This window comes from Gymnoscopelus braueri (genome assembly GCF_963280865.1).
Source record: "Gymnoscopelus braueri genome assembly, chromosome: 10".
In the NCBI taxonomy this organism is placed as follows: Eukaryota; Metazoa; Chordata; class Actinopteri; order Myctophiformes; family Myctophidae; genus Gymnoscopelus; species Gymnoscopelus braueri.
The window spans coordinates 30835014-30847983 of NC_137611.1; positions in this window are offsets into that span (position 1 = coordinate 30835014).

Here is a 12970-nt window from a genome sequence, read left to right on the forward strand (position 1 = left end):
GCCGAACTACAAGATCGGCTATTTTCACAATGTTTGCCTCTTTCTTATGTAATATTTGACAACTTGGCCAATTTGGTCTTAAAAAGGTCTTAAAAGTCATTGAATTGTAACTTTAGAAATGTGCAGATCTGTATACACTTATACTGTGTGTTGGTTTGTTTACTGTTGAGTGAGAAAACAATGTTGCACATTAAGCTAATCCTCTGGGGGGGTCCCCAGATTTTGGGGACCCCCCTGGGGGGTCTGTGTGGATGCAGGTGGTATTCCACTGGGAGCAGGTTGTGGAAGACAGATGAGCTTCATGATTCTTGTTTTTAAAGGGCCAGTCTACATTCTCTTTGAATAACCAACCCTCTGCAGCACATGTAAGCTGAACTCTGCACTAGTCTACCTTCGGCCTTCAGTGATGGATCAAAAATAAATCCACTTTTTTGTAGCTCAAAGCCGTGTCTCACAAGGAATCAGGCTAATGCCTAATTTATGCTCCCTCATAGAAGCGGTGTTCCGCATCAAAAAGCTGATCTACAAGCTTGTAGATCGGCTACTTTTGGCACGAGCCAACGTCGCACAGCAAAGTATAAATTGGGCTTAAATCGTATTTTCTGTTTTACTAAAGGCAAGGCAATTTTATTTGTATAGCACATTTCGACAACAATTCAATGTGCTTTACACAGAACATCAAGCAAAGTAAACACAATTATGATATTATAAAATGACATTAGGATGCATAAAACAAAAGAAGTACAAAATGAATATACCGTTACGGTGCAGAAGAGAAAAGAAAAGAGACAAAATTAAAATGCTCTGGAGCTGGAGAGATGGGGAGATCCCTGATAGTTAACAAACACTCTATGATTACTATTGGAATATAGAGCTATTTAACACTTATTTTAACGACTATTTACACCCCCTTTAAAAGCACTCTGATACAAAAATACTGTCTTTACAAGTAATGCAGTTTTGCATGATGAGCTGTCTATCATTTGCTGTATTTGCAGTCCATTTAGGAGATTTAGTAGCTTCAGATGTACTCAAATATAATTTTCATCTTTTATCCATGAAGATCTGAGGCCGATTCTACAAATGTCATCTTGTTGCTAAATGCTGCTATATCAGTGGTGCTCAAACTTTTTCATGTCAAGGTCCACCCACAATTATATGTATTTGGCCGCGGACCCCCATCTCAAAATATTGTGTTAATGGGTTAGACTGTATTTCTCATTTAGTTATCTCTTTCACTTTTCAACTGTCTCTTCACTAAAATGCACAGTATGTCTCTCTCCATGCCTTTCCCTGTCTCTACCCTATATATCTTCTCTCTAACGGTCACTCTCTCTCATTGCTCCCTCTTCTTTGATAGGCTCTATGCACAGCAGCCATATTATCACTTCCTTCACAGGTGTTGCCAATGATACTAATGAAGGCTCTGTTCCATTTAGAGTAGCACAGTGGTTCTCAGACTTTTTAATTTCCACGACCACCATAACTCTGAGAGTGTACAAATGGAACCATTTGGTTCCATTTGTACACTCTCAGAGTTACACACCCATAAGAGGCCATTTGGAACCCCCTCAAGGAACCACGAGGGTCCCTGAACCCCAATTTTAGACCCACTGGTGTTGCAGTGATTAGTTATATGTGTATATAATGACATAGAACAGTGTGTATATTATGTTCCATGTATATAGAAGTATATATTATGGCCCATGCCAGGCGTAGTATGGCAAAAACTCTCCCGGGTATTGCTAAGTTTCCCGCTAATCTGACAATGAGATCAAGATTTGTGGCATTTTGTGAAAAACAAGCCCCTCCTGCAAAGTTTGAAAGCTAATTATAGCCAATGGGAATGGAATCTGATAGATCTGATAGATACTGTACATGTTGAGCACATGACTACAGACATAAGGTGTACCACCTTGGGTTGTTTTGGACGCAAAATGCAGGACCATAGACACATTATGTCCCTGATGCTGCCATCTCTTTCTTTCTTGCTTTCTTTCTTTCTTTCTTTCTTTCTTGCTTTGTTGCTTTGTTGCCTTGTTGCTTTCTTTCTTGTGATTTTATTCTGTTATTGTCTATTCTCTGTCCTTAGTGTCCATTGTCTGGTTATGTGGTTACGGCTGGGCTGGCTGTACTCCAAATTGCCCCTCAGGGATGATAAAGATGGACATGAACCCTTGAATCTTGAGTCATTAGAGGAAAACAAAGTCCCTTTCATCAAAGCTCCTTTTAAAGTCTATCAAATGGCGGGCACTAACACACACACACACACACACACACACACACACACACACACACAATCACACACACACACACACACACACACACACACACACACACACACACACACAGACACTCAGAGGCACACGGACAGACAGACAGACATTCTCCCCATGTACTGTTTGTATGTCTACCGATATACTGTATCACGTAAAGATAAGAACAACTAACCTGTACTTATTATTGTCTCCGCCAGGCCGAAAGGCATGGCGAGAGAGTATGTTTTCCACCCCGTCCGTCCGTCCGCGTGTGTGTGTCCTTGTGTCCGTGTGTCCGTCCGTCTGTGACCAGCTAATCTCTGGCACCGTTGTCTTGATCGCAGCGAAACTGTGCACACACACTCCCTGGATGCCAATTCAGAACCTTTGCCCCAAATTCCTCTCATGGGCCTTTTATAGCGCCACCAGGAGGCCGATTTGTGCAAAACACATTTTTTGACAGTACTCCTACAGATTTTGTCCAAAAGTCACGCAAATCGGTACACAGTATCTCTATAGCCATTAAACGAAACGGGTCTTTCAGATTTCTCATATTCCATCCTGATTGGCTAAAAATGTCTTCCAAAGTTTGCAGGAGTGCTCCGTTTTGAACAAAATGCCTCAAATCATGAACACAGCATGCAATTTCCGTGAAATGTTACACGCACAGTCCCATTAGGCCGAGGAAGAACTACCATTTTAATTTTGTCAAATCAGCCTCATGGTGGCGCTATAACAGGCCGATTCGTGTTTTTACCTATAACTGCACCGATCTGTGTAAAACTTTGTATGCACACTCCCTAGAGGTCAAGGAAAAACCTTTGCCCTGCATTTTTCACATCTGCCTTTTATAGCGCCACCAGGAGGCCGACTTATGTAAAACACATTATTTTATACTACTCCTTCCAATTTTATCCAAATTTCACGCAAATCTGTACACATGATCTCTATAGTCATGTGATCACGACGGATGTGTTTGATTTTTCATATTCCATACTGATTGGCTAAGATTGACATCTAAAGTTTGCATTATTGGCTTGTTTTGAACAACATTACGCAAATCATGAACGCAGCGTCCAATTGCGCTCAAACTTTGCGCGCACATTCACACTATGTTGAGGAACAAATGCCACCCTTTTAACATTGGCCTTTTATAGCGCCACCAACAGGTCTAATTTAGCGAAACAAATGTTTTTAACAAAATGCCTCAAATCATGAATGCAGTCAGTGTCCGATTGTCGTGCAAGGCCTATGAAGAAATGGCACCATTTTCACGTTGGCCTATTATAGCGCCACCAGGAGGCCACAATAGCCTACCTGACCTGGCGGAGACCTGTGCTCCGAGGAGCACTTTTTCTAGTTGTAAACTGTACTTGCCTCTTTCTGAGCATTGCGCTGCTGTATAGCAACACAGGTTGACACTGACCTAAATATAGGCTTTTCTATTGCTTTGCCAACATACTTAGTGTATAAGCCACCTTTGTTTTTAAAACAATGAATTCAGCCACATATACAAAATGGCCAACTGTATGTGTGAGAAACATAGTTAAACACCTCCTCTTCATCAGGATAGCACCAATGATTTAAGCCAACATCAAACTTTACTACAAACCTTAAAAACAGAGATTTTATTATACAGTAACTTCCAACCTGTTGGGGAACACAAAGGTATCTGTTGACGGTGTGATAAAAGACGTGACTATAGACAGCGGATTGACGCAGCTGGTTCCAATTTACAGGTTGTTATGCAATGGCTTCTTCCATTTGCTGGAGCAGTAAGAACCATTTTGGGCACTCTTTTGTTTCCCTCTATTTTTCCTCCCGCTCTTTTATTTGTGTGTGCGTGCGTTTGTGTGTGTGTGTGTGTGTGTGCAAGAAGGAGAATTACGACTTTGCGCGCACGCGTGTGCGTGCGTGCGTGCGTGCGTGTGTGTGTGTGTGTGTGTGTGTGAGTGTGAGAATAACAGTGTTACTCTCCTGCTGAATTCCCTGACAGTGTTACAATGTCATTTAGTTTCACAGGAGAAGTGGTGATGGAGGGTCATCAGGGTCAGTCAGTACCAGAACAGACCCCAGCGCTACACAACTAGTATCATCAACAGAGTGCCAGTATCAACCAGTACCAGTGTGTAATCAGCTTTGGCCTGTTTCTCTCCCCTCACTCCCCTCTCTTTCTCTCTCTCTCTCCCCCACCCCTCTCTCTCTCTCTCTCTCTCTCCCCCTCCATTCCTGCGGTCATAGAGATAAGACGCAGAGAACAGATCCCACCCAACGAGACTCCTCTGGAGTTGCCCCTCTGTGTCACAGTCTGTCCTCTCACTCACTCACTCACTCACTCACTCACTCACTCAGAAACACACACAGCTTCGTCTTACAATATGTTTGAGGACCCTCCATTGGCTCTCTCCCCATCCCCAACAACACTGCAGGGAAACATGTAGCTATAAAACCCATAAATACAAAAACAGGAACATTCAGTGTTGGCCACTGACCACACAAGAAAGGCAGAGTGCTGGCGAGGCTCACAGTGATCCATAACCACTGAAAACTATAAAACAGTAGACACATTGCCTAACCGGACGATGCACAAAAACAGATCACTGGCGACAGACATAGACTGGCCCATGAAGTCCGAGATCCACTGTCTATGGCCCATCCGACGCTCTGAATGACGTCATATTGTGCTCTGTAGCCAGCCGAACCCAACAAAGCCACAACATCGCTTAAATGGACTCAGAAGGCTCAAGAAGTTCGGCCTGAGTCCTAAAACCATCAGACCTTTGCTACAGAGCCAGTACCAGACCAGTACCCGGTGAAAAATGGTGACGGATGGAAGGTTCATTGGCTTCGGTTTTGCATTTGAAACATGAGTTTTGTTTTGCGACTTGTCAGCATTCAAAACAACAGCATTAAAATCACAGGGTGCATTGCACACTAAAAGCAAGTTGTTGTAAGCAAGCAAGATTTGTTTAACTCAAACAGCTAGTGTGCCTGGCACACACAGCAAAATCCAAGTTTATATAGGGGGTTACATTTACTATACACCAACCTACATATGCACACACCTATATAGGCGTGCATTCAAATTACACAGGCCTACCCTCCCTTCATGCTGGCTTGTCAGTCTCGGGGTTATTTCCACTGGCACAGTTTTGCATTGCACTCAGTGCAGTGCCCTATCAACATACTTTGGATTGCACCTTTGCCCTCCTGATCAGTGTTGCCAGATTCTGTGAGAGAAACAAGCAACCAGGTCTAGGAAAACCAGCCTAAAAGAAGCGACTATGGGCCACATGAGCACTTTAACATATACATCAGCTATTTGAAAATAGCAGATCTACAAGCTCACAACGCGTCGCGATGTGACACGTTGTGAGCTTGTAGATCGGCTATTTTCAAATCAAATCTTGCAGGAAATTATAATAAGTAGATCTGGCAACCCTGCTCCTGATACTCAATGTACATGAAGATTAGGGGTGCAACAGTTCATCGAGTTAATTGATTTAATGGAATAAAATATATATATAGATATTCAATAAAATTACCGACTTTCAAAAATAGCAAAAATAGCAGATCTACAAGCTCTCAATTAATCGCACGGCAACGCGAGCACCGGCTTTGTCGAGCGTCTATAGATGGGTTTCCCGTTTGTAAACATGAGGGGATGATGCGCGCGCAGTGGAGGGAAGAGCCTGTAGAGGGCGCTATTACCCGCAGCAGCTCTGGCCATAGTACATTGATAAAATAAATGGTCTTCACCGGGTTTAATGAAAGTAGATTAAATGATGCAGTTTGTAATATCTTCTTTACTCAATAAAAATGATTTGTCGGAAGTTGTATCTGTCTGTATATAATAGCAGCATTATGCCTATTATGCCTATAATAGCAGCATTATGCCTATCTAAATCCCGAAAATAACAATAGAGTGAATGGCACTTCCGGGTCGTTCTACCTCCCGCATGCGCAGATTGCACACTCTGCTCTGTGATGACGTCGCGCGGAAACCCATCTATACAAACTCAATTGGCCTGCGTTCGGGAGTGGGTGCACGTACGCACATACTCCTACGGGCTGGGGCGGCGCCTGTCAGCGTGGAATGTTGGGCGGGAGGAGTAGGACCGAAGTCTCTACGTCTTCCCGGTGTGGGCTCCTCGCTGGCAGGTGAACCAGTAGGGTACAACAACAGTGACAAGCAGTGGGAGGAATTACAAATAAATGGCTACTCTACATTTGTATAAATAAATATATAAATAACAAAATACATATTAAATGTAAATACATATTTAAGTAATTTAATTGAAGTAAATTGTCGATAGGCCTCGTATAATTAATTCGGCCATGCCTGTGACCAGTGTTTCTCAAGATTCACAAGATTTGTCAAAATAAAATAAAAATAACAATAAAAAAATAACGTAGGACATGATGTATAAGCTCACACTACATTGTATTGAGACATGTTGTGAGCTTGACTATTTTCAGACCCCCTTGAACCCTCTCAGGGACCTCTAGTGGTCCCTCCCTGGACCCCACTTTGAGAAACCTCCGAAGGAGGGTGGGAGGCTTCTGTGGGATTCAATCCATGACCAGAGACTGGGATCCATGTGGACACATGGAGGTCCTCAATGGCCAGGCTACCGCACCCCTTTCCCACTGCATGTTATCTCATCTGTCACATTGTTTTATTCATTCCTCTGCTTAGCTCACATCTCTTGTCACATGACCCACATCAATGGAGCTGGGAAAAAAACACAGTGAACAGACAGAGACACAGAGAGGAGGAGGGTCACACAGAAATATTGTGTGTGAACTGTCCCTAAAGACCGTTCAACCATGCAGAGACAAACACAAAGGCCTCTGGTACAGACACCAACAAACACACAAACAACCTTATGTAAGGCCTGGCACATGACGGCTACTGTGGAGTTAAAAATACAGTCGTTTCCCCTCATACAGTAATTCAAATCAAAATGTAATTTAGTACAAAATTAACGTGTCCTTGCACAGTAAAACCCTCAGTGCTAATTGAACTTGGTCTAAGAATGTACCTGTACAGATCCATTTGTGTCCATTCTTCTTACACTCAAAGCTGTGATTAATTCCAGTAATGTGAATAAATGTACCATATCATTACTTGCATCACGCCACACTGCAGGCAGCCAGCTAGCTAGCTATGCTAACTAGCCAAGATGAAGATGAGATGTGACATCACATACTTTAATCATAATTTAATGCTGTCGTACGAACATTGCCGTTTGCCGAAGATGACCGATTTTGATGTTTGAGTTGAGAAATATTAACCCATTGAATCCGGGAACGCATGTCTGTCATTTTAGATTTCTTTGGCTATTCAAAAATAGCAGATCTACAAGCTCATAGCAATTTGTGCAAATCTTTGAACATATATTTTTTAAAGCGAACATTTGTCAAATATTTTGTTCCAGGGACGCCCCAGAAGCAAAGATTTTAGTTACAAATGTTCGCTTTAAAAAAATATATATATCGCACTCTGTGCGGCGCACTATGAGCTTGTATATCTGCTACCATTTGTCAGTTGCAGAGTTGCCTGTTGGGATGGATGGATGGCTGCTCACTCAGTGAACATGGTGCGTGCGTGCGTGCATGCATAATGTTGGAGTTAGGCCTGAATGCTTGCGTGTGTCAGTGTGTGTGAGAGTGAGACAGAGTTTGCTAATCAGAGGTGTACAGTGGTGGAACAGTACTTCCTTGTTTATTTAGCTCTCAAGTTTATCCAAATTGAAATGTTGACCGTGATTAGGCGAGACCTGCTGATGATTACCGGTATGTCTGACAATATGATTTGAGTTGTTTCTCAGAGAAAAGGTCAAGTTTATCCCATGTAAAGTCCCATGACAATCAGGCTTATGATTTTGTGTGTGTGTGTGTGTGTGTGTGTGTGTGTGTGTGTGTGTGTGTGTGTGTGTGTGTGTGTGTGTGTGTGTGTGTGTGTGTGTGTGTGTGTGTGTGTGTGTGTGTGTGTGTGTGTGTGTGTGTGTGTGTGTGTGTGTGTGTGTGTGTGTGTGCGTGCGTGCGTGCGTGCGTGCGTGCGTGTAAACCAACACTAGCAGCGTACAGAAGTCCCTCTGTTAACCAGCGGAATATGGGGCTGACCTTTCCCAGGCAGGTCTGTCCCACATCAGGACAGATACATATGATTCTACTTGATAAGCTGAGGGCGATTGGTTTTGATTGCACATCACTAAATTGGATGAGATCTTACTTGGAGGGTAGAGAACAAGTGGTTGACATCAACGGAACCATGTCCTCATCCCTCCCGGTGAGCTGCGGGGTTCCTCAAGGCAGCATTCTAGGGCCGTTACTGTTCCTTCTATACATTAACGACATGAATGCTGCCTGTAACTGCAAACTGTTCCTGTTCGCTGATGACTCGGCACTCCTGATCTCGGGTGAGGACAAGTTGCAAGTTGAGGAAGCTCTCAGCTCTGAACTCTCAAAAATCCGTACCTGGCTTACCGATAACAAACTGTCCCTACACCTTGGGAAAACTGAATCCATCCTATTTGGGACCAAACATTCCCTCAGTAAAATGAAGGTAAATGACTTCAAGGTCAAAGTCGATGACACAATCATCACTAGCAAAGAAGAGATTACCTATTTGGGATGTATTATTGACAAATACCTGACAGGTGAAAGCATGGCAACAAAGGTGGTCAAAGGAGTAAACCAGAGAACCAGATTTATGGGCAGAGTTTCCTCTTTTGTCAACCCTCAGGCCCTCAGGACCCTCTCAGGGGCCCTGATTCAGCCCCTTTTTGACTATGCTAGCTCCTCTTGGTACTCCAACACCTCAGTGTCACTGAAGACTAAGCTTCAAACCTCCCAAAACAAACTGATCCGACTACTTCTCGGACTGGGGCCCATGACCCACCTCTCTCCCACTCACTTTGCCAGCCTAGGCTGGCTCAGGGTGGAAGACAGGGTTAAACAACAAAAAATGGGTCTGGTCTTCAAAATTGTAAATGCAGATTTGCCCGAAATGCCCCCTATACCCGCATATCTGTATAAATACCTCGAAAAAGTTAGTGACACCCACAGCCACGAAACTAGAGGGAGCGTAAACAACAATCTGGTACCACCCACCCATAAAACAAACATGGGCAAATTCTCCTTCTATAGCACAGCCACCAAGGAATGGAATAGTCTAACCCCATCCCTCAAAAAATGCAGTTCGCTGGGCTCATTCAAAACAGCCCTAAAAACTCATCTTTCTGGAGGCCGAAAGAGGAGCTAGTACCAGTTTCCCTGTAGACAGACGACCCCCCCCCCTCCTCTTTTTGTACATATTTTGTATTTCCTCATGCTTTTTTTTGTATATAATTTTTATTTTTCCATGCTTCCCCCCCCCCCCCCTTTTTTGTACATATATATTTTTTTATTTTTTCATGCTTTTTTTTTGTACATAGTGGTATTTTTTCTGTATTATCTGTATTTTCATGATGATTTTTGAACTGTTTGGTTGCTACTATATATGTCTATGAAATTAATTCAAGGACCCCAACGGAAACAAGTCCGCAAGGACTTTTTTGGCCGGACCTTTTAGACAAAAGCATTATAAATGTAACTGTGTTGTTTTACATTCTTTTGCCTAATAAAAATTTCAATCAAAAAATCAATCAATCAATCAATCAATCAGTTCAGTGGTCTACTCTACTGCCCCGGTGACCCCACTTCACGTGTGTGTGTAGTCACTGTATGCATATGTGAGAGTTTACACCTGTTAACACATTGATTGCCATCACTTGATTGCCAAGATCAAGTTAACTTGATCTTTCAAAAAAAAAAAATTAGATATGATTTTTCGAAGATCTAGACTCCTATCCACTTCCTTGTTAACTTAAAACTTAAAAATTCTGTATCTCGGCTCCTGAGTACTTTTTCTCAATGAAAAATCTCTGGCATAAAACTGCAAATAATCTGAAATAATTCTGGCAGGCAATGTGTTAAGACAGAATACAAGTATTGAATTTCTTTATTTAACTATCATCTTCCCAACCAAGTCGTATTGAAACACAGTACACATATTCTTCACTAGGGAGGCCTGGATTACATCAAAGGACGTTTCACTACAGTTATACTTGCAGCAGTACATGCAGTGCACAATGGAAGCCAATGAAGCCTGTGTGCTCTATGAATGCACACGGGTGTGTGTGTGTGTGTGTGTGTGTGTGTGTGTGTGTGTGTGTGTGTGTGTGTGTGTGTGTGTGTGTGTGTGTGTGTGTGTGTGTGTGTGTGTGTGTGTGTGTGTGTGTGTGTGTGTGTGTGTGTGTAAACTAACACTGGCTGCTTACAGAAGTCCCTCTGTTAACCAGCGGAATATGGGGCTGACCTTTCCCAGGCAGGTCAGTCCCACATCAGTACAGATATGATAGTTCAGTGGTCTACTCTACTGCCCCCGGTGACCCCACGTAGGTTTGCCGGGGGCGTCATAAAGGCCTTTGATACATAATTTCATCATGTGATGTCTAAAACTCTCCTTTAAAACAAGGAGGAGTTTGTTGAGGCAGGATTACAGCTGCAGTGAGCTCTGTGGGGGCCACCCTGCCGCTTTAGTTGTTAACAAAATACTGGTACATAATCTCCTTGAGTGGATTGGCTCTTAGAATAGAAAAGAAAGCTTACTGATGAAACAATATTAAACAATAACAAAAATAAAGTCTATTTTCATTACCTGGCTGCAAGTCATATTTCCATGATTGCGTGGATGGAAAGCTTGAACTGTTGATGTGGATGTGTTCCAGCATTGTTCATTTTTATTTATTTTTGCATGAATTATGATGATATAATATTAATGAATATTATAACTGTAATTGTCTCCGCCAGGCCGAAGGCATGGCGAGAGAGTATGTTTTACCCCCTGTCCGTCCGTCCGTCCGTCCTTCTGTCTGTGACCAGCTAATCTCCGCCACCGTTGGCCCGGTCGCTGTGAAACTGTGCACACACACTCCCTGGATGCCACAGCAGAACCTCTGCCCCACATCTTTCAGATCAGCCTGTCATAGTGCCACTATGAGGCCGACTTTTGCAAAACACATTTTTGGATATTACTCCTACAGATTTTGTCCAAAAAACACGCAAATCAGTACACAGTATCTCTATAGTCATGTGATCAACACGGATCTGTCCAATTTTCCAGATTTCATCCTGATTGGCTAAGATTGGCTCCCAAAGTTTGCAGGATTGCTCCGTTTTGAACACAATGCCTCAAATCATAAACGCAGCTTGCGATTTCAGTGAAATTTCACACGCACATTCCCACTAGGCAGAGGAAGAAATGCCACTTGAAATGTTTTAAATCAGCCTCATGGTGGCGCTATAACAGGCCGATTTGCGTTTTTAACTATAACTGAACCGATCTGCCAGAAACTTTGCATGCACACTCCCTAGAGGCCAAGGAAAAACATCTGCCCTGCATTTTTCACATTTGCCTTTTATAGCGCCACCAGGAGGCCGACTTATGTAAAACATTTTTTTTTATATTTTTGTTTCTTTCTGTGCAGCACTTCGGGCAATCTTTGGTTTTATGTAAACGTAATCTATACATAAAGTTTGATTTGATTTGAACTGCTTCCTCCTCTGCGCTCCTCTGTGGGTAGCATTCAGCTGGGTCAAGCTGAAAACAAGTTCCCCGGTGGGATGAAAAAGGTCACCAAAAAACAAACATAAACAAAACAAAAAAACATTGAAGACCCTTGCTCTACGGCACTGTTTCTCAACCAGTGGGTCGTTACCCAAAAGCAGGCAAGGGACCGTAATATATTGGGCACAGACCTCTTGGTCAAAATGAAATACTCCAGTAAAGTAAAAATACCTAAAAGGTGTACTTAAGTACAGTACTTGAGTACTGTACTGTACAATTAGACCATTGTCTATCCAAAACTAGATATTCAACTTGATGTTCACAGATGGAACAAGATAGAGAGAGGGGAAACCTTTGAAAAATGTATTTGTTTCCTTGTCACGCAACCTCACAGGCTTCACACTTGCAACATGGACATTCTGTACAGCATGATTTACACAGAGTTCTCTCTCTCTCTGTCTATTTGACTTGAGTTCATTCAACCTCCACCATCAGTTTGATTCTCTTCCTCATAAGTTCACGATGTCTGCACCTCAAACTGTGATGTATTTATCAGTGCCCGTTTACTTCTTAAGTAACAAGTAACAAGTAACTAAAGTTTTCAAATAATTGTAGTGGAGTAAAAGTACAATATTTGCCTCTGAGATGTAGTGGAGTTGAAGTAAAAGTACTGAACACTGGAAATACCTAAAAAGTGTACTTAAGTACAGCACACCACTGCATTTTTGTACTTCTATTGTTAAGCTATTTAGCTGTTCCTGTCGTGTTTTTCACACTTACTGCGGGCTGTGATGACACACAGGGATCAACGAAGAGTATCTATAATTTATGCACAACAAATGACAATGCGGAAATTTGAGGAAAGTATCGGGTTCCAATTGTCTTTAGGCAAAGACTTATTTACTGTTGCCAGTTTCCTTCTCTTATCCACCTGTGTGTGCGTGTGCGCTTGTGCGTGTGCGTGTATGTGTGTGTGTGTGCCAATCATTTGGCCTAGATTTTCCATCAAGACCCAATCTTGCAGCCTCACTCTTGTGTTTCGATAGCAGGTGAGTCTGTAGATTAGAGGTGTTGCCTCCAGATGCTTGCACCTTAC